Raw genomic sequence first — 24,528 nt, forward strand, 5'->3', positions numbered from 1 at the left:
GAAGAAAAAGAAGAATAATACGCCCAGAAAAGAGGCGAAAAGGAGAAAAACGTAAAAAAACGTGAAAAAAAAGTAAGAGGAAGAGAAGGGAAAAAAAGTTGGAAATGGGTTTAAAAGTGATTTCGGCGGAGAAATATATATATATATATATATACGCGCACACACACACATATATATAAACGTATTCTCCGTTGAGATATTGCAGCCGCTGCTGTGTCCAGGCCCAGGAGCCTTAGCACTGTGCTGTGATGTCACTCAATACCACTGACATCACTAGGTGTAAACAACATCTCTCCTTTGCTGTGTATGTGACTATGGAGCTGTTTGGTGATGTCATCTATTATGGCCTTCATAGAAGCAACAGGAGATTGTTGCATCCATCTAGAACCCTCAGAACTACAGTGCTATGATGTCACTCACTTCCACAGGCCTTGCAGAGTGTAAACAACAACAACCCAGCTTTGTTGTGTATGTAACCATAGGGATTTGTGATGTCACCTAGAACCTTCACAGCAGCGACAGCTTTATGAGGAGCATCAGCACTGCTCTGCCTGAGCAGAACCATCACCGCCATAGGTTGTCAAATAACCCGGGTTTAACCCACACAGGTAAGTCCAATGGGGTGCAGGCATGTCCTCTATGCTTACAGCTTCCCGTGGGTGTTGGTTTGATACCGTTTGGGGACAGCCAAGGAGGCATCTGCAGGCAACAAAGGTAGGTGTGTGCTTGTGTGTGTGTTTCCTATGCAGATCCTAAGCCCAGTGTCACATGCAAGTAGGAGGAGTAAGAAGGGTTCCTGGCAAATCCGGGTTATGGATTGCATTTAAAAAGGCCCTGTGGGAGTGCAATGGGCCCCTGTCTTGCTGCTTAGCAATAATGGTATGGGTTTAGGTTCTGCTGTGTGTACTGGTGGTTGACTGCCCCCCAGCCCAGAGTGTGCATGGAAAATTGTCTGGCAGCCTCCCTGACAGCAAGCAGTGATAGTGCCCATGAAGGGCACCTTGTTGGGCCCGCCCCTTTCACGGTTATCGCTTCTCGGCCTTTTGGCTAAGATCAAGTGTAGTATCTGTTCTTATCAGTTTAATATCTGATACGTCCCCTATCTGGGGACCATATATTAAATGGATTTTTGAGAACGGGGGCCGATTTCGAAGCTTGCTTCCGTCGCCCTATGCATTGACCCGATATGGCAGTATCTTCGGGTACAGTGCACCACCCCCTTACAGGGTTAAAAAGAAAGATTCCTACTTTCATTGCTACCTGCTTGCTGGCTAGCCAGCTAGCCAGCCCTGTGGGCCTTGCTGCTGCTGCAGCCAAAAAACAAAAGGTGGTGCTGCTGCTGCTTCTGCTGCTTCTGCTTGTGTCTGGCCGCTGTTGGAGCGATGACAGGGTCTGAAGAAGAAGAAGAAGAAGAAGAAGAAGAAGAAGAAGAAGAAGACGGAAAAAAATATATATAAAAAGAAAAAGAGAGAGAGAGAGAGAGACTGACTTAGTGAGCGAGTGAGTGAGAGAGTGAGAGTGAGTGAGAGTGAATGAGTGAGTGAGTGATTGAGTGAGTGAGTGAGTGAGTGAGTGAGAACAAATGAGTTAAAGCAAGTGAGTGAGAGAGATCGAATGAATGAAAGTCTGAATGACAGAAAGAAAAAAGGATGAAGAAAGAAGCATGAAGAAAAAAAAATGTATATGGAGTTGCTGACATGAGTGCAATCTACAAAGCCGTTGAGGCTGATCCTCATGGGAGGATTATTGCACCAGGACCCTTAGCACTTTTAAAATGCCATTCAATGCCACGGGCTAGATGTAAACTGCAGATGACCATGTTGTGGTAGTTACCATGGATACCCAAGTGATGTGTGAGCTAACACATAGGCCCAACAGATTCCAAGAAGGCCAGAATCACCAGCGGCACCACCATCGATTGTCAGGTCACCCGGATTCAGCAAATACCAGAGTCCAAAATGATGCAGGTTTATACTGTTAATTTTCAGTTTATCGTTACAGTTGGTGTTATTCCATGTCGGAAGGGACGCAGCTACAGCCAGTGGGGTAACTAGAGACAGGCAGGCAGCTATGTGCAACAAAGGTAGGCGTGTTGTTTTCATATGCAGATCTGAAATATTGTCTTATATGCAAGAGGAGGAGTGATGGGGGTTCAGGCAAAAGCCAGGCTATGGATTGCATTGCTAAATGCTCCATCAGAGTGCAATGGTCGCCTGTCCTTTTTTTAAGTGATGATGTGGGTTTAGCCTGTGCTGTATGTATGTATGGGTGGCTGACTGCCACCCACCCAGAAAGTGTATGGGAGGCTGGTTGGCTGCCAGCCTTCCTTCCATTCCTATGAGTAATGTGAGTGCTCATGAAGGGGACATGGTTGGGTCCACCCCTTTCCCGGTTATCCCCTCTAGGCCTTTTGGCTTAGATCAAGTGTAAAAAAAGAAAGGATCTTGCGACAGATCGCATCCTGAGGCACGTTTTTTTTTGTGTGAATACTTGCACTTGGGTGACTTGTGAGCACATACTGATACATACGTTCCCTATCTGGGGACCATAAATTAAATGGATTTTTGAGAAAGGGAGCTGATTTGGAAGCTTGCTTCTGTCGCCCTATGCATTGACCCGATGTGGCAGTATCTTCGGGTAGTGAACAGTGCACCACCCCATTCCAGTGTTAAACAAGAAAGATTCTCATTTAATCCTCCGTGGGTGAGAATTTGAGTTTGAGAATTGGAGACCAAAATGATGAGTTGCACTGACTGGTTTATGAACGTCTATTCATTTAGCGTTTTAATGACCATGTTTGCACACTGATTGGTGTAAAAAAATAAAATAAAACTAAATAATAATAATCTAGCACACCTGTGCAGGTTTGACATGACATGACAGGTAGCAGTCTTGTGGGTGGTGCTGAATCCTGTTAAATGACATGAGGGTCTCATGCCTATACACAAGGGTGTGTCATTGCTGTTGCTTGACCATGCATTGGTTTCTGTGGTCAGTGAATGATAAAAACAAAATTTACCATCCATTGATGGATGGGAAATCCGCCATGAGGCATTTGTTTTTAGAAACTGCTGCTCACAACCAATGTTGCAATGGAGTGTCTCCATCTGCTGGTGGTATTGGAAAGGCATTAGTGCTATGACAGGGTCTGAAGAAGAAGAAGAAGAAGAAGAAGACGGAAAAAAATATATATAAAAAGAAAAAGAGAGAGAGAGAGAGAGACTGACTTAGTGAGCGAGTGAGTGAGAGAGTGAGAGTGAGTGAGAGTGAATGAGTGAGTGAGTGATTGAGTGAGTGAGTGAGTGAGTGAGTGAGAACAAATGAGTTAAAGCAAGTGAGTGAGAGAGATCGAATGAATGAAAGTCTGAATTACAGAAAGAAAAAAGGATGAAGAAAGAAGCATGAAGAAAAAAAAATGTATATGGAGTTGCTGACATGAGTGCAATCTACAAAGCCGTTGAGGCTGATCCTCATGGGAGAATTATTGCACCAGGACCCTTAGCACTTTTAAAATGCCATTCAATGCCACGGGCTAGATGTAAACTGCAGATGACCATGTTGTGGTAGTTACCATGGATACCCAAGTGATGTGTGAGCTAACACATAGGCCCAACAGATTCCAAGAAGGCCAGAATCACCAGCGGCACCACCATCGATTGTCAGGTCACCCGGATTCAGCAAATACCAGAGTCCAAAATGATGCAGGTTTATACTGTTAATTTTCAGTTTATCGTTACAGTTGGTGTTATTCCATGTCGGAAGGGACGCAGCTACAGCCAGTGGGGTAACTAGAGACAGGCAGGCAGCTATGTGCAACAAAGGTAGGCGTGTTGTTTTCATATGCAGATCTGAAATATTGTCTTATATGCAAGAGGAGGAGTGATGGGGGTTCAGGCAAAAGCCAGGCTATGGATTGCATTGCTAAATGCTCCATCAGAGTGCAATGGTCGCCTGTCCTTTTTTTAAGTGATGATGTGGGTTTAGCCTGTGCTGTATGTATGTATGGGTGGCTGACTGCCACCCACCCAGAAAGTGTATGGGAGGCTGGTTGGCTGCCAGCCTTCCTTCCATTCCTATGAGTAATGTGAGTGCTCATGAAGGGGACATGGTTGGGTCCACCCCTTTCCCGGTTATCCCCTCTAGGCCTTTTGGCTTAGATCAAGTGTAAAAAAAGAAAGGATCTTGCGACAGATCGCATCCTGAGGCACGTTTTTTTTTGTGTGAATACTTGCACTTGGGTGACTTGTGAGCACATACTGATACATACGTTCCCTATCTGGGGACCATAAATTAAATGGATTTTTGAGAAAGGGAGCTGATTTGGAAGCTTGCTTCTGTCGCCCTATGCATTGACCCGATGTGGCAGTATCTTCGGGTAGTGAACAGTGCACCACCCCATTCCAGTGTTAAACAAGAAAGATTCTCATTTAATCCTCCGTGGGTGAGAATTTGAGTTTGAGAATTGGAGACCAAAATGATGAGTTGCACTGACTGGTTTATGAACGTCTATTCATTTAGCGTTTTAATGACCATGTTTGCACACTGATTGGTGTAAAAAAATAAAATAGAACTAAATAATAATAATCTAGCACACCTGTGCAGGTTTGACATGACATGACAGGTAGCTGTCTTGTGGGTGGTGCTGAATCCTGTTAAATGACATGAGGGTCTCATGCCTATACACAAGGGTGTGTCATTGCTGTTGCTTGACCATGCATTGGTTTCTGTGGTCAGTGAATGATAAAAACAAAATTTACCATCCATTGATGGATGGGAAATCCGCCATGAGGCATTTGTTTTTAGAAACTGCTGCTCACAACCAATGTTGCAATGGAGTGTCTCCATCTGCTGGCGGTATTGGAAAGGCATTAGTGCTATGACAGGGTCTGAAGAAGAAGAAGAAGAAGAAGAAGAAGAAGAAGAAGACGGAAAAAAATATATATAAAAAGAAAAAGAGAGAGAGAGAGAGAGACTGACTTAGTGAGCGAGTGAGTGAGAGAGTGAGAGTGAGTGAGAGTGAATGAGTGAGTGAGTGATTGAGTGAGTGAGTGAGTGAGTGAGAACAAATGAGTTAAAGCAAGTGAGTGAGAGAGATCGAATGAATGAAAGTCTGAATGACAGAAAGAAAAAAGGATGAAGAAAGAAGCATGAAGAAAAAAAAATGTATATGGAGTTGCTGACATGAGTGCAATCTATAAAGCCGTTGAGGCTGATCCTCATGGGAGGATTATTGCACCAGGACCCTTAGCACTTTTAAAATGCCATTCAATGCCACGGGCTAGATGTAAACTGCAGATGACCATGTTGTGGTAGTTACCATGGATACCCAAGTGATGTGTGAGCTAACACATAGGCCCAACAGATTCCAAGAAGGCCAGAATCACCAGCGGCACCACCATCGATTGTCAGGTCACCCGGATTCAGCAAATACCAGAGTCCAAAATGATGCAGGTTTATACTGTTAATTTTCAGTTTATCGTTACAGTTGGTGTTATTCCATGTCGGAAGGGACGCAGCTACAGCCAGTGGGGTAACTAGAGACAGGCAGGCAGCTATGTGCAACAAAGGTAGGCGTGTTGTTTTCATATGCAGATCTGAAATATTGTCTTATATGCAAGAGGAGGAGTGATGGGGGTTCAGGCAAAAGCCAGGCTATGGATTGCATTGCTAAATGCTCCATCAGAGTGCAATGGTCGCCTGTCCTTTTTTTAAGTGATGATGTGGGTTTAGCCTGTGCTGTATGTATGTATGGGTGGCTGACTGCCACCCACCCAGAAAGTGTATGGGAGGCTGGTTGGCTGCCAGCCTTCCTTCCATTCCTATGAGTAATGTGAGTGCTCATGAAGGGGACATGGTTGGGTCCACCCCTTTCCCGGTTATCCCCTCTAGGCCTTTTGGCTTAGATCAAGTGTAAAAAAAGAAAGGATCTTGCGACAGATCGCATCCTGAGGCACGTTTTTTTTTGTGTGAATACTTGCACTTGGGTGACTTGTGAGCACATACTGATACATACGTTCCCTATCTGGGGACCATAAATTAAATGGATTTTTGAGAAAGGGAGCTGATTTGGAAGCTTGCTTCTGTCGCCCTATGCATTGACCCGATGTGGCAGTATCTTCGGGTAGTGAACAGTGCACCACCCCATTCCAGTGTTAAACAAGAAAGATTCTCATTTAATCCTCCGTGGGTGAGAATTTGAGTTTGAGAATTGGAGACCAAAATGATGAGTTGCACTGACTGGTTTATGAACGTCTATTCATTTAGCGTTTTAATGACCATGTTTGCACACTGATTGGTGTAAAAAAATAAAATAAAACTAAATAATAATAATCTAGCACACCTGTGCAGGTTTGACATGACATGACAGGTAGCTGTCTTGTGGGTGGTGCTGAATCCTGTTAAATGACATGAGGGTCTCATGCCTATACACAAGGGTGTGTCATTGCTGTTGCTTGACCATGCATTGGTTTCTGTGGTCAGTGAATGATAAAAACAAAATTTACCATCCATTGATGGATGGGAAATCCGCCATGAGGCATTTGTTTTTAGAAACTGCTGCTCACAACCAATGTTGCAATGGAGTGTCTCCATCTGCTGGTGGTATTGGAAAGGCATTAGTGCTATGACAGGGTCTGAAGAAGAAGAAGAAGAAGAAGAAAAAGAAGACGGAAAAAAATATATATAAAAAGAAAAAGAGAGAGAGAGAGAGAGACTGACTTAGTGAGCGAGTGAGTGAGAGAGTGAGAGTGAGTGAGAGTGAATGAGTGAGTGAGTGATTGAGTGAGTGAGTGAGTGAGTGAGAACAAATGAGTTAAAGCAAGTGAGTGAGAGAGATCGAATGAATGAAAGTCTGAATGACAGAAAGAAAAAAGGATGAAGAAAGAAGCATGAAGAAAAAAAAATGTATATGGAGTTGCTGACATGAGTGCAATCTACAAAGCCGTTGAGGCTGATCCTCATGGGAGGATTATTGCACCAGGACCCTTAGCACTTTTAAAATGCCATTCAATGCCACGGGCTAGATGTAAACTGCAGATGACCATGTTGTGGTAGTTACCATGGATACCCAAGTGATGTGTGAGCTAACACATAGGCCCAACAGATTCCAAGAAGGCCAGAATCACCAGCGGCACCACCATCGATTGTCAGGTCACCCGGATTCAGCAAATACCAGAGTCCAAAATGATGCAGGTTTATACTGTTAATTTTCAGTTTATCGTTACAGTTGGTGTTATTCCATGTCGGAAGGGACGCAGCTACAGCCAGTGGGGTAACTAGAGACAGGCAGGCAGCTATGTGCAACAAAGGTAGGCGTGTTGTTTTCATATGCAGATCTGAAATATTGTCTTATATGCAAGAGGAGGAGTGATGGGGGTTCAGGCAAAAGCCAGGCTATGGATTGCATTGCTAAATGCTCCATCAGAGTGCAATGGTCGCCTGTCCTTTTTTTAAGTGATGATGTGGGTTTAGCCTGTGCTGTATGTATGTATGGGTGGCTGACTGCCACCCACCCAGAAAGTGTATGGGAGGCTGGTTGGCTGCCAGCCTTCCTTCCATTCCTATGAGTAATGTGAGTGCTCATGAAGGGGACATGGTTGGGTCCACCCCTTTCCCGGTTATCCCCTCTAGGCCTTTTGGCTTAGATCAAGTGTAAAAAAAAGAAAGGATCTTGCGACAGATCGCATCCTGAGGCACGTTTTTTTTTGTGTGAATACTTGCACTTGGGTGACTTGTGAGCACATACTGATACATACGTTCCCTATCTGGGGACCATAAATTAAATGGATTTTTGAGAAAGGGAGCTGATTTGGAAGCTTGCTTCTGTCGCCCTATGCATTGACCCGATGTGGCAGTATCTTCGGGTAGTGAACAGTGCACCACCCCATTCCAGTGTTAAACAAGAAAGATTCTCATTTAATCCTCCGTGGGTGAGAATTTGAGTTTGAGAATTGGAGACCAAAATGATGAGTTGCACTGACTGGTTTATGAACGTCTATTCATTTAGCGTTTTAATGACCATGTTTGCACACTGATTGGTGTAAAAAAATAAAATAAAACTAAATAATAATAATCTAGCACACCTGTGCAGGTTTGACATGACATGACAGGTAGCTGTCTTGTGGGTGGTGCTGAATCCTGTTAAATGACATGAGGGTCTCATGCCTATACACAAGGGTGTGTCATTGCTGTTGCTTGACCATGCATTGGTTTCTGTGGTCAGTGAATGATAAAAACAAAATTTACCATCCATTGATGGATGGGAAATCCGCCATGAGGCATTTGTTTTTAGAAACTGCTGCTCACAACCAATGTTGCAATGAAGTGTCTCCATCTGCTGGTGGTATTGGAAAGGCATTAGTGCTATGACAGGGTCTGAAGAAGAAGAAGAAGAAGAAGAAGAAGACGGAAAAAAATATATATAAAAAGAAAAAGAGAGAGAGAGAGAGAGACTGACTTAGTGAGCGAGTGAGTGAGAGAGTGAGAGTGAGTGAGAGTGAATGAGTGAGTGAGTGATTGAGTGAGTGAGTGAGTGAGTGAGAACAAATGAGTTAAAGCAAGTGAGTGAGAGAGATCGAATGAATGAAAGTCTGAATGACAGAAAGAAAAAAGGATGAAGAAAGAAGCATGAAGAAAAAAAAATGTATATGGAGTTGCTGACATGAGTGCAATCTACAAAGCCGTTGAGGCTGATCCTCATGGGAGGATTATTGCACCAGGACCCTTAGCACTTTTAAAATGCCATTCAATGCCACGGGCTAGATGTAAACTGCAGATGACCATGTTGTGGTAGTTACCATGGATACCCAAGTGATGTGTGAGCTAACACATAGGCCCAACAGATTCCAAGAAGGCCAGAATCACCAGCGGCACCACCATCGATTGTCAGGTCACCCGGATTCAGCAAATACCAGAGTCCAAAATGATGCAGGTTTATACTGTTAATTTTCAGTTTATCGTTACAGTTGGTGTTATTCCATGTCGGAAGGGACGCAGCTACAGCCAGTGGGGTAACTAGAGACAGGCAGGCAGCTATGTGCAACAAAGGTAGGCGTGTTGTTTTCATATGCAGATCTGAAATATTGTCTTATATGCAAGAGGAGGAGTGATGGGGGTTCAGGCAAAAGCCAGGCTATGGATTGCATTGCTAAATGCTCCATCAGAGTGCAATGGTCGCCTGTCCTTTTTTTAAGTGATGATGTGGGTTTAGCCTGTGCTGTATGTATGTATGGGTGGCTGACTGCCACCCACCCAGAAAGTGTATGGGAGGCTGGTTGGCTGCCAGCCTTCCTTCCATTCCTATGAGTAATGTGAGTGCTCATGAAGGGGACATGGTTGGGTCCACCCCTTTCCCGGTTATCCCCTCTAGGCCTTTTGGCTTAGATCAAGTGTAAAAAAAGAAAGGATCTTGCGACAGATCGCATCCTGAGGCACGTTTTTTTTTGTGTGAATACTTGCACTTGGGTGACTTGTGAGCACATACTGATACATACGTTCCCTATCTGGGGACCATAAATTAAATGGATTTTTGAGAAAGGGAGCTGATTTGGAAGCTTGCTTCTGTCGCCCTATGCATTGACCCGATGTGGCAGTATCTTCGGGTAGTGAACAGTGCACCACCCCATTCCAGTGTTAAACAAGAAAGATTCTCATTTAATCCTCCGTGGGTGAGAATTTGAGAATTGGAGACCAAAATGATGAGTTGCACTGACTGGTTTATGAACGTCTATTCATTTAGCGTTTTAATGACCATGTTTGCACACTGATTGGTGTAAAAAAATAAAATAAAACTAAATAATAATAATCTAGCACACCTGTGCAGGTTTGACATGACATGACAGGTAGCTGTCTTGTGGGTGGTGCTGAATCCTGTTAAATGACATGAGGGTCTCATGCCTATACACAAGGGTGTGTCATTGCTGTTGCTTGACCATGCATTGGTTTCTGTGGTCAGTGAATGATAAAAACAAAATTTACCATCCATTGATGGATGGGAAATCCGCCATGAGGCATTTGTTTTTAGAAACTGCTGCTCACAACCAATGTTGCAATGGAGTGTCTCCATCTGCTGGTGGTATTGGAAAGGCATTAGTGCTATGACAGGGTCTGAAGAAGAAGAAGAAGAAGAAGAAGAAGAAGACGGAAAAAAATATATATAAAAAGAAAAAGAGAGAGAGAGAGAGAGACTGACTTAGTGAGCGAGTGAGTGAGAGAGTGAGAGTGAGTGAGAGTGAATGAGTGAGTGAGTGATTGAGTGAGTGAGTGAGTGAGAACAAATGAGTTAAAGCAAGTGAGTGAGAGAGATCGAATGAATGAAAGTCTGAATGACAGAAAGAAAAAAGGATGAAGAAAGAAGCATGAAGAAAAAAAAATGTATATGGAGTTGCTGACATGAGTGCAATCTACAAAGCCGTTGAGGCTGATCCTCATGGGAGGATTATTGCACCAGGACCCTTAGCACTTTTAAAATGCCATTCAATGCCACGGGCTAGATGTAAACTGCAGATGACCATGTTGTGGTAGTTACCATGGATACCCAAGTGATGTGTGAGCTAACACATAGGCCCAACAGATTCCAAGAAGGCCAGAATCACCAGCGGCACCACCATCGATTGTCAGGTCACCCGGATTCAGCAAATACCAGAGTCCAAAATGATGCAGGTTTATACTGTTAATTTTCAGTTTATCGTTACAGTTGGTGTTATTCCATGTCGGAAGGGACGCAGCTACAGCCAGTGGGGTAACTAGAGACAGGCAGGCAGCTATGTGCAACAAAGGTAGGCGTGTTGTTTTCATATGCAGATCTGAAATATTGTCTTATATGCAAGAGGAGGAGTGATGGGGGTTCAGGCAAAAGCCAGGCTATGGATTGCATTGCTAAATGCTCCATCAGAGTGCAATGGTCGCCTGTCCTTTTTTTAAGTGATGATTAGTGTTGAGCGGCATAGGCCATATTCGAATTCGCGAATATTCGCGAATATATGGACGAATATTCGTCTTATATTCGCGAATATTCGCATATTCGTAATATTCTCGTTTTATTTTCGCATATGCGAATATTCGCGTATGCGAAAATTAGCATATGTGAATATTAGCACATGCAAGATTAACATGCGTGAAACTTCGCATATGCGAAAATTAGCATCTGCGAATTTTCGCATATGCGAACTTTAGCATATGCGAATTTTAGCACGCCAGTCTCACACAGTAGTATTACAGCCTTCTTTACACCACACAAGCTGGAAGCAGAGAGGGGTGATCACTGTGATGTGTACTGTGAAGAAAAAAAAAAAAAAAAAAAAAACGAATATTCGTAATTACGAATATATAGCGCTATATTCGCGAAATTCGCAAATTCGCGAATATGCGATATTCGCGAATAATATTCGAATTGCGAATATTCGCGAGCAACACTAGTGATGATGTGGGTTTAGCCTGTGCTGTATGTATGTATGGGTGGCTGACTGCCACCCACCCAGAAAGTGTATGGGAGGCTGGTTGGCTGCCAGCCTTCCTTCCATTCCTATGAGTAATGTGAGTGCTCATGAAGGGGACATGGTTGGGTCCACCCCTTTCCCGGTTATCCCCTCTAGGCCTTTTGGCTTAGATCAAGTGTAAAAAAAGAAAGGATCTTGCGACAGATCGCATCCTGAGGCACGTTTTTTTTTGTGTGAATACTTGCACTTGGGTGACTTGTGAGCACATACTGATACATACGTTCCCTATCTGGGGACCATAAATTAAATGGATTTTTGAGAAAGGGAGCTGATTTGGAAGCTTGCTTCTGTCGCCCTATGCATTGACCCGATGTGGCAGTATCTTCGGGTAGTGAACAGTGCACCACCCCATTCCAGTGTTAAACAAGAAAGATTCTCATTTAATCCTCCGTGGGTGAGAATTTGAGTTTGAGAATTGGAGACCAAAATGATGAGTTGCACTGACTGGTTTATGAACGTCTATTCATTTAGCGTTTTAATGACCATGTTTGCACACTGATTGGTGTAAAAAAATAAAATAAAACTAAATAATAATAATCTAGCACACCTGTGCAGGTTTGACATGACATGACAGGTAGCTGTCTTGTGGGTGGTGCTGAATCCTGTTAAATGACATGAGGGTCTCATGCCTATACACAAGGGTGTGTCATTGCTGTTGCTTGACCATACATTGGTTTCTGTGGTCAGTGAATGATAAAAACAAAATTTACCATCCATTGATGGATGGGAAATCCGCCATGAGGCATTTGTTTTTAGAAACTGCTGCTCACAACCAATGTTGCAATGGAGTGTCTCCATCTGCTGGTGGTATTGGAAAGGCATTAGTGCTATGACAGGGTCTGAAGAAGAAGAAGAAGAAGAAGAAGACGGAAAAAAATATATATAAAAAGAAAAAGAGAGAGAGAGAGAGAGACTGACTTAGTGAGCGAGTGAGTGAGAGAGTGAGAGTGAGTGAGAGTGAATGAGTGAGTGAGTGATTGAGTGAGTGAGTGAGTGAGAACAAATGAGTTAAAGCAAGTGAGTGAGAGAGATCGAATGAATGAAAGTCTGAATGACAGAAAGAAAAAAGGATGAAGAAAGAAGCATGAAGAAAAAAAAATGTATATGGAGTTGCTGACATGAGTGCAATCTACAAAGCCGTTGAGGCTGATCCTCATGGGAGGATTATTGCACCAGGACCCTTAGCACTTTTAAAATGCCATTCAATGCCACGGGCTAGATGTAAACTGCAGATGACCATGTTGTGGTAGTTACCATGGATACCCAAGTGATGTGTGAGCTAACACATAGGCCCAACAGATTCCAAGAAGGCCAGAATCACCAGCGGCACCACCATCGATTGTCAGGTCACCCGGATTCAGCAAATACCAGAGTCCAAAATGATGCAGGTTTATACTGTTAATTTTCAGTTTATCGTTACAGTTGGTGTTATTCCATGTCGGAAGGGACGCAGCTACAGCCAGTGGGGTAACTAGAGACAGGCAGGCAGCTATGTGCAACAAAGGTAGGCGTGTTGTTTTCATATGCAGATCTGAAATATTGTCTTATATGCAAGAGGAGGAGTGATGGGGGTTCAGGCAAAAGCCAGGCTATGGATTGCATTGCTAAATGCTCCATCAGAGTGCAATGGTCGCCTGTCCTTTTTTTAAGTGATGATGTGGGTTTAGCCTGTGCTGTATGTATGTATGGGTGGCTGACTGCCACCCACCCAGAAAGTGTATGGGAGGCTGGTTGGCTGCCAGCCTTCCTTCCATTCCTATGAGTAATGTGAGTGCTCATGAAGGGGACATGGTTGGGTCCACCCCTTTCCCGGTTATCCCCTCTAGGCCTTTTGGCTTAGATCAAGTGTAAAAAAAGAAAGGATCTTGCGACAGATCGCATCCTGAGGCACGTTTTTTTTTGTGTGAATACTTGCACTTGGGTGACTTGTGAGCACATACTGATACATACGTTCCCTATCTGGGGACCATAAATTAAATGGATTTTTGAGAAAGGGAGCTGATTTGGAAGCTTGCTTCTGTCGCCCTATGCATTGACCCGATGTGGCAGTATCTTCGGGTAGTGAACAGTGCACCACCCCATTCCAGTGTTAAACAAGAAAGATTCTCATTTAATCCTCCGTGGGTGAGAATTTGAGTTTGAGAATTGGAGACCAAAATGATGAGTTGCACTGACTGGTTTATGAACGTCTATTCATTTAGCGTTTTAATGACCATGTTTGCACACTGATTGGTGTAAAAAAATAAAATAAAACTAAATAATAATAATCTAGCACACCTGTGCAGGTTTGACATGACATGACAGGTAGCTGTTTTGTGGGTGGTGCTGAATCCTGTTAAATGACATGAGGGTCTCATGCCTATACACAAGGGTGTGTCATTGCTGTTGCTTGACCATGCATTGGTTTCTGTGGTCAGTGAATGATAAAAACAAAATTTACCATCCATTGATGGATGGGAAATCCGCCATGAGGCATTTGTTTTTAGAAACTGCTGCTCACAACCAATGTTGCAATGAAGTGTCTCCATCTGCTGGTGGTATTGGAAAGGCATTAGTGCTATGACAGGGTCTGAAGAAGAAGAAGAAGAAGAAGAAGAAGACGGAAAAAAATATATATAAAAAGAAAAAGAGAGAGAGAGAGAGAGAGACTGACTTAGTGAGCGAGTGAGTGAGAGAGTGAGAGTGAGTGAGAGTGAATGAGTGAGTGAGTGATTGAGTGAGTGAGTGAGTGAGTGAGAACAAATGAGTTAAAGCAAGTGAGTGAGAGAGATCGAATGAATGAAAGTCTGAATGACAGAAAGAAAAAAGGATGAAGAAAGAAGCATGAAGAAAAAAAAATGTATATGGAGTTGCTGACATGAGTGCAATCTACAAAGCCGTTGAGGCTGATCCTCATGGGAGGATTATTGCACCAGGACCCTTAGCACTTTTAAAATGCCATTCAATGCCACGGGCTAGATGTAAACTGCAGATGACCATGTTGTGGTAGTTACCATGGATACCCAAGTGATGTGTGAGCTAACACATAGGCCCAACAGATTCCAAGAAGGCCAGAATCACCAGCGGCACCACCATCGATTGTCAGGTCACCCGGATTCAGCAAATACCAGAGTCCAAAATGATGCAGGTTTATACTGTTAATTTTCAGTTTATCGTTACAGTTGGTGTTATTCCATGTCGGAAGGGACGCAGCTACAGCCAGTGGGGTAACTAGAGACAGGCAGGCAGCTATGTGCAACAAAGGTAGGCGTGTTGTTTTCATATGCAGATCTGAAATATTGTCTTATATGCAAGAGGAGGAGTGATGGGGGTTCAGGCAAAAGCCAGGCTATGGATTGCATTGCTAAATGCTCCATCAGAGTGCAATGGTCGCCTGTCCTTTTTTTAAGTGATGATGTGGGTTTAGCCTGTGCTGTATGTATGTATGGGTGGCTGACTGCCACCCACCCAGAAAGTGTATGGGAGGCTGGTTGGCTGCCAGCCTTCCTTCCATTCCTATGAGTAATGTGAGTGCTCATGAAGGGGACATGGTTGGGTCCACCCCTTTCCCGGTTATCCCCTCTAGGCCTTTTGGCTTAGATCAAGTGTAAAAAAAGAAAGGATCTTGCGACAGATCGCATCCTGAGGCACGTTTTTTTTTGTGTGAATACTTGCACTTGGGTGACTTGTGAGCACATACTGATACATACGTTCCCTATCTGGGGACCATAAATTAAATGGATTTTTGAGAAAGGGAGCTGATTTGGAAGCTTGCTTCTGTCGCCCTATGCATTGACCCGATGTGGCAGTATCTTCGGGTAGTGAACAGTGCACCACCCCATTCCAGTGTTAAACAAGAAAGATTCTCATTTAATCCTCCGTGGGTGAGAATTTGAGTTTGAGAATTGGAGACCAAAATGATGAGTTGCACTGACTGGTTTATGAACGTCTATTCATTTAGCGTTTTAATGACCATGTTTGCACACTGATTGGTGTAAAAAAATAAAATAAAACTAAATAATAATAATCTAGCACACCTGTGCAGGTTTGACATGACATGACAGGTAGCTGTCTTGTGGGTGGTGCTGAATCCTGTTAAATGACATGAGGGTCTCATGCCTATACACAAGGGTGTGTCATTGCTGTTGCTTGACCATGCATTGGTTTCTGTGGTCAGTGAATGATAAAAACAAAATTTACCATCCATTGATGGATGGGAAATCCGCCATGAGGCATTTGTTTTTAGAAACTGCTGCTCACAACCAATGTTGCAATGGAGTGTCTCCATCTGCTGGTGGTATTGGAAAGGCATTAGTGCTATGACAGGGTCTGAAGAAGAAGAAGAAGAAGAAGAAGACGGAAAAAAATATATATAAAAAGAAAAAGAGAGAGAGAGAGAGAGACTGACTTAGTGAGCGAGTGAGTGAGAGAGTGAGAGTGAGTGAGAGTGAATGAGTGAGTGAGTGATTGAGTGAGTGAGTGAGTGAGAACAAATGAGTTAAAGCAAGTGAGTGAGAGAGATCGAATGAATGAAAGTCTGAATGACAGAAAGAAAAAAGGATGAAGAAAGAAGCATGAAGAAAAAAAAATGTATATGGAGTTGCTGACATGAGTGCAATCTACAAAGCCGTTGAGGCTGATCCTCATGGGAGGATTATTGCACCAGGACCCTTAGCACTTTTAAAATGCCATTCAATGCCACGGGCTAGATGTAAACTGCAGATGACCATGTTGTGGTAGTTACCATGGATACCCAAGTGATGTGTGAGCTAACACATAGGCCCAACAGATTCCAAGAAGGCCAGAATCACCAGCGGCACCACCATCGATTGTCAGGTCACCCGGATTCAGCAAATACCAGAGTCCAAAATGATGCAGGTTTATACTGTTAATTTTCAGTTTATCGTTACAGTTGGTGTTATTCCATGTCGGAAGGGACGCAGCTACAGCCAGTGGGGTAACTAGAGACAGGCAGGCAGCTATGTGCAACAAAGGTAGGCGTGTTGTTTTCATATGCAGATCTGAAATATTGTCTTATATGCAAGAGGAGGAGTGATGGGGGTTCAGGCAAAAGCCAGGCTATGGATTGCATTGCTAAATGCTCCATCAGAGTGCAATGGTCGCCTGTCCTTTTTTTAAGTGATGATGTGGGTTTAGCCTGTGCTGTATGTATGTATGGGTGGCTGACTGCCACCCACCCAGAAAGTGTATGGGAGGCTGGTTGGCTGCCAGCCTTCCTTCCATTCCTATGAGTAATGTGAGTGCTCATGAAGGGGACATGGTTGGGTCCACCCCTTTCCCGGTTATCCCCTCTAGGCCTTTTGGCTTAGATCAAGTGTAAAAAAAGAAAGGATCTTGCGACAGATCGCATCCTGAGGCACGTTTTTTTTTTGTGTGAATACTTGCACTTGGGTGACTTGTGAGCACATACTGATACATACGTTCCCTATCTGGGGACCATAAATTAAATGGATTTTTGAGAAAGGGAGCTGATTTGGAAGCTTGCTTCTGTCGCCCTATGCATTGACCCGATGTGGCAGTATCTTCGGGTAGTGAACAGTGCACCACCCCATTCCAGTGTTAAACAAGAAAGATTCTCATTTAATCCTCCGTGGGTGAGAATTTGAGTTTGAGAATTGGAGACCAAAATGATGAGTTGCACTGACTGGTTTATGAACGTCTATTCATTTAGCGTTTTAATGACCATGTTTGCACACTGATTGGTGTAAAAAAATAAAATAAAACTAAATAATAATAATCTAGCACACCTGTGCAGGTTTGACATGACATGACAGGTAGCTGTCTTGTGGGTGGTGCTGAATCCTGTTAAAGGACATGAGGGTCTCATGCCTATACACAAGGGTGTGTCATTGCTGTTGCTTGACCATGCATTGGTTTCTGTGGTCAGTGAATGATAAAAACAAAATTTACCATCCATTGATGGATGGGAAATCCGCCATGAGGCATTTGTTTTTAGAAACTGCTGCTCACAACCAATGTTGCAATGGAGTGTCTCCATCTGCTGGTGGTATTGGAAAGGCATTAGTGCTATGACAGGGTCTGAAGAAGAAGAAGAAGAAGAAGAAGAAGAAGAAGACGGAAAAAAATATATATAAAAAGAAAAAGAGAGAGAGAGAGAGAGACTGACTTAGTGAGCGAGTGAGTGAGAGAGTGAGAGTGAGTGAGAGTGAATGAGTGAGTGAGTGATTGAGTGAGTGAGTGAGTGAGTGAGAACAAATGAGTTAAAGCAAGTGAGTGAGAGAGATCGAATGAATGAAAGTCTGAATGACAGAAAGAAAAAAGGATGAAGAAAGAAGCATGAAGAAAAAAAAATGTATATGGAGTTGCTGACATGAGTGCAATCTACAAAGCCGTTGAGGCTGATCCTCATGGGAGGATTATTGCACCAGGACCCTTAGCACTTTTAAAATGCCATTCAATGCCACGGGCTAGATGTAAACTGCAGATGACCATGTTGTGGTAGTTACCATGGATACCCAAGTGATGTGTGAGCTAACACATAGGCCCAACAGATTCCAAGAAGGCCAGAATCACCAGCGGCACCACCATCGATTGTCAGGTCACCCGGATTCAGCAAATACCAGAGTCCAAAATGATGCAGGTTTATACTGTTAATTTTCAGTTTATCGTTACAGTTGGTGTTATTCCATGTCGGAAGGGACGCAGCTACAGCCAGTGGGGTAACTAGAGACAGGCAGGCAGCTATGTGCAACAAAGGTAGGCGTGTTGTTTTCATATGCAGATCTGAAATATTGTCTTATATGCAAGAGGAGGAGTGATGGGGGTTCAGGCAAAAGCCAGGCTATGGATTGCATTGCTAAATGCTCCATCAGAGTGCAATGGTCGCCTGTCCTTTTTTTAAGTGATGATGTGGGTTTAGCCTGTGCTGTATGTATGTATGGGTGGCTGACTGCCACCCACCCAGAAAGTGTATGGGAGGCTGGTTGGCTGCCAGCCTTCCTTCCATTCCTATGAGTAATGTGAGTGCTCATGAAGGGGACATGGTTGGGTCCACCCCTTTCCCGGTTATCCCCTCTAGGCCTTTTGGCTTAGATCAAGTGTAAAAAAAAGAAAGGATCTTGCGACAGATCGCATCCTGAGGCACGTTTTTTTTTGTGTGAATACTTGCACTTGGGTGACTTGTGAGCACATACTGATACATACGTTCCCTATCTGGGGACCATAAATTAAATGGATTTTTGAGAAAGGGAGCTGATTTGGAAGCTTGCTTCTGTCGCCCTATGCATTGACCCGATGTGGCAGTATCTTCGGGTAGTGAACAGTGCACCACCCCATTCCAGTGTTAAACAAGAAAGATTCTCATTTAATCCTCCGTGGGTGAGAATTTGAGTTTGAGAATTGGAGACCAAAATGATGAGTTGCACTGACTGGTTTATGAACGTCTATTCATTTAGCGTTTTAATGACCATGTTTGCACACTGATTGGTGTAAAAAAATAAAATAAAACTAAATAATAATAATCTAGCACACCTGTGCAGGTTTGACATGACATGACAGGTAGCTGTCTTGTGGGTGGTGCTGAATCCTGTTAAATGACATGAGGGTCTCATGCCTATACACAAGGGTGTGTCATTGCTGTTGCTTGACCATGCATTGGTTTCTGTGGTCAGTGAATGATAAAAACAAAATTTACCATCCATTGATGGATGGAAAATCCGCCATGAGGCATTTGTTTTTAGAAACTGCTGCTCACAACCAATGTTGCAATGGAGTGTCTCCATCTGCTGGTGGTATTGGAAAGGCATTAGTGCTATGACAGGGTCTGAAGAAGAAGAAGAAGAAGAAGAAGAAGAAGACGGAAAAAAATATATATAAAAAGAAAAAGAGAGAGAGAGAGAGAGACTGACTTAGTGAGCGAGTGAGTGAGAGAGTGAGAGTGAGTGAGAGTGAATGAGTGAGTGAGTGATTGAGTGAGTGAGTGAGTGAGTGAGAACAAATGAGTTAAAGCAAGTGAGTGAGAGAGATCGAATGAATGAAAGTCTGAATGACAGAAAGAAAAAAGGATGAAGAAAGAAGCATGAAGAAAAAAAAATGTATATGGAGTTGCTGACATGAGTGCAATCTACAAAGCCGTTGAGGCTGATCCTCATGGGAGGATTATTGCACCAGGACCCTTAGCACTTTTAAAATGCCATTCAATGCCACGGGCTAGATGTAAACTGCAGATGACCATGTTGTGGTAGTTACCATGGATACCCAAGTGATGTGTGAGCTAACACATAGGCCCAACAGATTCCAAGAAGGCCAGAATCACCAGCGGCACCACCATCGATTGTCAGGTCCCCGGATTCAACAAATACCAGAGTCCAAAATGATGCAGGTTTATACTGTTAATTTTCAGTTTATCGTTACAGTTGGTGTTATTCCATGTCGGAAGGGACGCAGCTACAGCCAGTGGGGTAACTAGAGACAGGCAGGCAGCTATGTGCAACAAAGGTAGGCGTGTTGTTTTCATATGCAGATCTGAAATATTGTCTTATATGCAAGAGGAGGAGTGATGGGGGTTCAGGCAAAAGCCAGGCTATGGATTGCATTGCTAAATGCTCCATCAGAGTGCAATGGTCGCCTGTCCTTTTTTTAAGTGATGATGTGGGTTTAGCCTGTGCTGTATGTATGTATGGGTGGCTGACTGCCACCCACCCAGAAAGTGTATGGGAGGCTGGTTGGCTGCCAGCCTTCCTTCCATTCCTATGAGTAATGTGAGTGCTCATGAAGGGGACATGGTTGGGTCCACCCCTTTCCCGGTTATCCCCTCTAGGCCTTTTGGCTTAGATCAATTGTAAAAAAAGAAAGGATCTTGCGACAGATCGCATCCTGAGGCACGTTTTTTTTTTGTGTGAATACTTGCACTTGGGTGACTTGTGAGCACATACTGATACATACGTTCCCTATCTGGGGACCATAAATTAAATGGATTTTTGAGAAAGGGAGCTGATTTGGAAGCTTGCTTCTGTCGCCCTATGCATTGACCCGATGTGGCAGTATCTTCGGGTAGTGAACAGTGCACCACCCCATTCCAGTGTTAAACAAGAAAGATTCTCATTTAATCCTCCGTGGGTGAGAATTTGAGTTTGAGAATTGGAGACCAAAATGATGAGTTGCACTGACTGGTTTATGAACGTCTATTCATTTAGCGTTTTAATGACCATGTTTGCACACTGATTGGTGTAAAAAAATAAAATAAAACTAAATAATAATAATCTAGCACACCTGTGCAGGTTTGACATGACATGACAGGTAGCTGTCTTGTGGGTGGTGCTGAATCCTGTTAAATGACATGAGGGTCTCATGCCTATACACAAGGGTGTGTCATTGCTGTTGCTTGACCATGCATTGGTTTCTGTGGTCAGTGAATGATAAAAACAAAATTTACCATCCATTGATGGATGGGAAATCCGCCATGAGGCATTTGTTTTTAGAAACTGCTGCTCACAACCAATGTTGCAATGGAGTGTCTCCATCTGCTGGTGGTATTGGAAAGGCATTAGTGCTATGACAGGGTCTGAAGAAGAAGAAGAAGAAGAAGAAGAAGAAGACGGAAAAAAATATATATAAAAAGAAAAAGAGAGAGAGAGAGAGAGACTGACTTAGTGAGCGAGTGAGTGAGAGAGTGAGAGTGAGTGAGAGTGAATGAGTGAGTGAGTGATTGAGTGAGTGAGTGAGTGAGTGAGTGAGAACAAATGAGTTAAAGCAAGTGAGTGAGAGAGATCGAATGAATGAAAGTCTGAATGACAGAAAGAAAAAAGGATGAAGAAAGAAGCATGAAGAAAAAAAAATGTATATGGAGTTGCTGACATGAGTGCAATCTACAAAGCCGTTGAGGCTGATCCTCATGGGAGGATTATTGCACCAGGACCCTTAGCACTTTTAAAATGCCATTCAATGCCACGGGCTAGATGTAAACTGCAGATGACCATGTTGTGGTAGTTACCATGGATACCCAAGTGATGTGTGAGCTAACACATAGGCCCAACAGATTCCAAGAAGGCCAGAATCACCAGCGGCACCACCATCGATTGTCAGGTCACCCGGATTCAGCAAATACCAGAGTCCAAAATGATGCAGGTTTATACTGTTAATTTTCAGTTTATCGTTACAGTTGGTGTTATTCCATGTCGGAAGGGACGCAGCTACAGCCAGTGGGGTAACTAGAGACAGGCAGGCAGCTATGTGCAACAAAGGTAGGCGTGTTGTTTTCATATGCAGATCTGAAATATTGTCTTATATGCAAGAGGAGGAGTGATGGGGGTTCAGGCAAAAGCCAGGCTATGGATTGCATTGCTAAATGCTCCATCAGAGTGCAATGGTCGCCTGTCCTTTTTTTAAGTGATGATGTGGGTTTAGCCTGTGCTGTATGTATGTATGGGTGGCTGACTGCCACCCACCCAGAAAGTGTATGGGAGGCTGGTTGGCTGCCAGCCTTCCTTCCATTCCTATGAGTAATGTGAGTGCTCATGAAGGGGACATGGTTGGGTCCACCCCTTTCCCGGTTATCCCCTCTAGGCCTTTTGGCTTAGATCAAGTGTAAAAAAAGAAAGGATCTTGCGACAGATCGCATCCTGAGGCACGTTTTTTTTTTGTGTGAATACTTGCACTTGGGTGACTTGTGAGCACATACTGATACATACGTTCCCTATCTGGGGACCATAAATTAAATGGATTTTTGAGAAAGGGAGCTGATTTGGAAGCTTGCTTCTGTCGCCCTATGCATTGACCCGATGTGGCAGTATCTTCGGGTAGTGAACAGTGCACCACCCCATTCCAGTGTTAAACAAGAAAGATTCTCATTTAATCCTCCGTGGGTGAGAATTTGAGTTTGAGAATTGGAGACCAAAATGATGAGTTGCACTGACTGGTTTATGAACGTCTATTCATTTAGCGTTTTAATGACCATGTTTGCACACTGATTGGTGTAAAAAAATAAAATAAAACTAAATAATAATAATCTAGCACACCTGTGCAGGTTTGACATGACATGACAGGTAGCTGTCTTGTGGGTGGTGCTGAATCCTGTTAAATGACATGAGGGTCTCATGCCTATACACAAGGGTGTGTCATTGCTGTTGCTTGACCATGCATTGGTTTCTGTGGTCAGTGAATGATAAAAACAAAATTTACCATCCATTGATGGATGGGAAATCCGCCATGAGGCATTTGTTTTTAGAAACTGCTGCTCACAACCAATGTTGCAATGGAGTGTCTCCATCTGCTGTTGGTATTGGAAAGGCATTAGTGCTATGACAGGGTCTGAAGAAGAAGAAGAAGAAGAAGAAGAAGAAGACGGAAAAAAATATATATAAAAAGAAAAAGAGAGAGAGAGAGAGAGACTGACTTAGTGAGCGAGTGAGTGAGAGAGTGAGAGTGAGTGAGAGTGAATGAGTGAGTGAGTGATTGAGTGAGTGAGTGAGTGAGTGAGAACAAATGAGTTAAAGCAAGTGAGTGAGAGAGATCGAATGAATGAAAGTCTGAATGACAGAAAGAAAAAAGGATGAAGAAAGAAGCATGAAGAAAAAAAAATGTATATGGAGTTGCTGACATGAGTGCAATCTACAAAGCCGTTGAGGCTGATCCTCATGGGAGGATTATTGCACCAGGACCCTTAGCACTTTTAAAATGCCATTCAATGCCACGGGCTAGATGTAAACTGCAGATGACCATGTTGTGGTAGTTACCATGGATACCCAAGTGATGTGTGAGCTAACACATAGGCCCAACAGATTCCAAGAAGGCCAGAATCACCAGCGGCACCACCATCGATTGTCAGGTCACCCGGATTCAGCAAATACCAGAGTCCAAAATGATGCAGGTTTATACTGTTAATTTTCAGTTTATCGTTACAGTTGGTGTTATTCCATGTCGGAAGGGACGCAGCTACAGCCAGTGGGGTAACTAGAGACAGGCAGGCAGCTATGTGCAACAAAGGTAGGCGTGTTGTTTTCATATGCAGATCTGAAATATTGTCTTATATGCAAGAGGAGGAGTGATGGGGGTTCAGGCAAAAGCCAGGCTATGGATTGCATTGCTAAATGCTCCATCAGAGTGCAATGGTCGCCTGTCCTTTTTTTAAGTGATGATGTGGGTTTAGCCTGTGCTGTATGTATGTATGGGTGGCTGACTGCCACCCACCCAGAAAGTGTATGGGAGGCTGGTTGGCTGCCAGCCTTCCTTCCATTCCTATGAGTAATGTGAGTGCTCATGAAGGGGACATGGTTGGGTCCACCCCTTTCCCGGTTATCCCCTCTAGGCCTTTTGGCTTAGATCAAGTGTAAAAAAAGAAAGGATCTTGCGACAGATCGCATCCTGAGGCACGTTTTTTTTTGTGTGAATACTTGCACTTGGGTGACTTGTGAGCACATACTGATACGTACGTTCCCTATCTGGGGACCATAAATTAAATGGATTTTTGAGAAAGGGAGCTGATTTGGAAGCTTGCTTCTGTCGCCCTATGCATTGACCCGATGTGGCAGTATCTTCGGGTAGTGAACAGTGCACCACCCCATTCCAGTGTTAAACAAGAAAGATTCTCATTTAATCCTCCGTGGGTGAGAATTTGAGTTTGAGAATTGGAGACCAAAATGATGAGTTGCACTGACTGGTTTATGAACGTCTATTCATTTAGCGTTTTAATGACCATGTTTGCACACTGATTGGTGTAAAAAAATAAAATAAAACTAAATAATAATAATCTAGCACACCTGTGCAGGTTTGACATGACATGACAGGTAGCTGTCTTGTGGGTGGTGCTGAATCCTGTTAAATGACATGAGGGTCTCATGCCTATACACAAGGGTGTGTCATTGCTGTTGCTTGACCATGCATTGGTTTCTGTGGTCAGTGAATGATAAAAACAAAATTTACCATCCATTGATGGATGGGAAATCCGCCATGAGGCATTTGTTTTTAGAAACTGCTGCTCACAACCAATGTTGCAATGGAGTGTCTCCATCTGCTGGTGGTATTGGAAAGGCATTAGTGCTATGACAGGGTCTGAAGAAGAAGAAGAAGAAGAAGA

At 43.5% G+C, this 24,528-nt stretch overlaps 1 non-coding gene and 13 pseudogenes across 1 annotated transcript; all 14 read left to right on the plus strand.

The window, feature by feature from the left end:
- The first annotated feature begins 1,027 nt into the window (after positions 1–1,027).
- Positions 1,028–1,218, plus strand: LOC130333860 (U2 spliceosomal RNA). Its single transcript, XR_008875914.1, has one exon. It is a non-coding gene; the product is annotated as a U2 spliceosomal RNA (small nuclear RNA).
- Positions 1,219–2,394: 1,176 nt separating this feature from the next.
- On the plus strand, positions 2,395–2,658 carry LOC130333737 (U2 spliceosomal RNA; annotated as a pseudogene).
- Positions 2,659–4,132: 1,474 nt separating this feature from the next.
- On the plus strand, positions 4,133–4,396 carry LOC130333738 (U2 spliceosomal RNA; annotated as a pseudogene).
- A 1,482-nt stretch (positions 4,397–5,878) lies between these two features.
- On the plus strand, positions 5,879–6,142 carry LOC130333739 (U2 spliceosomal RNA; annotated as a pseudogene).
- Positions 6,143–7,618: 1,476 nt separating this feature from the next.
- On the plus strand, positions 7,619–7,883 carry LOC130333816 (U2 spliceosomal RNA; annotated as a pseudogene).
- Positions 7,884–9,356: 1,473 nt separating this feature from the next.
- Positions 9,357–9,620, plus strand: LOC130333742 (U2 spliceosomal RNA; annotated as a pseudogene).
- Positions 9,621–11,580: 1,960 nt separating this feature from the next.
- LOC130333743 (U2 spliceosomal RNA) lies at positions 11,581–11,844 on the plus strand (annotated as a pseudogene).
- A 1,466-nt stretch (positions 11,845–13,310) lies between these two features.
- LOC130333744 (U2 spliceosomal RNA) lies at positions 13,311–13,574 on the plus strand (annotated as a pseudogene).
- A 1,475-nt stretch (positions 13,575–15,049) lies between these two features.
- On the plus strand, positions 15,050–15,313 carry LOC130333745 (U2 spliceosomal RNA; annotated as a pseudogene).
- Positions 15,314–16,779: 1,466 nt separating this feature from the next.
- On the plus strand, positions 16,780–17,044 carry LOC130333799 (U2 spliceosomal RNA; annotated as a pseudogene).
- Positions 17,045–18,523: 1,479 nt separating this feature from the next.
- LOC130333818 (U2 spliceosomal RNA) lies at positions 18,524–18,788 on the plus strand (annotated as a pseudogene).
- A 1,475-nt stretch (positions 18,789–20,263) lies between these two features.
- LOC130333819 (U2 spliceosomal RNA) lies at positions 20,264–20,528 on the plus strand (annotated as a pseudogene).
- Positions 20,529–22,008: 1,480 nt separating this feature from the next.
- Positions 22,009–22,273, plus strand: LOC130333800 (U2 spliceosomal RNA; annotated as a pseudogene).
- A 1,476-nt stretch (positions 22,274–23,749) lies between these two features.
- LOC130333735 (U2 spliceosomal RNA) lies at positions 23,750–24,013 on the plus strand (annotated as a pseudogene).
- The last annotated feature ends 515 nt before the right edge of the window (positions 24,014–24,528 follow it).

Source organism: Hyla sarda, unplaced genomic scaffold, assembly GCF_029499605.1.
Source record: "Hyla sarda isolate aHylSar1 unplaced genomic scaffold, aHylSar1.hap1 scaffold_416, whole genome shotgun sequence".
Taxonomy (NCBI): domain Eukaryota; kingdom Metazoa; phylum Chordata; class Amphibia; order Anura; family Hylidae; genus Hyla; species Hyla sarda.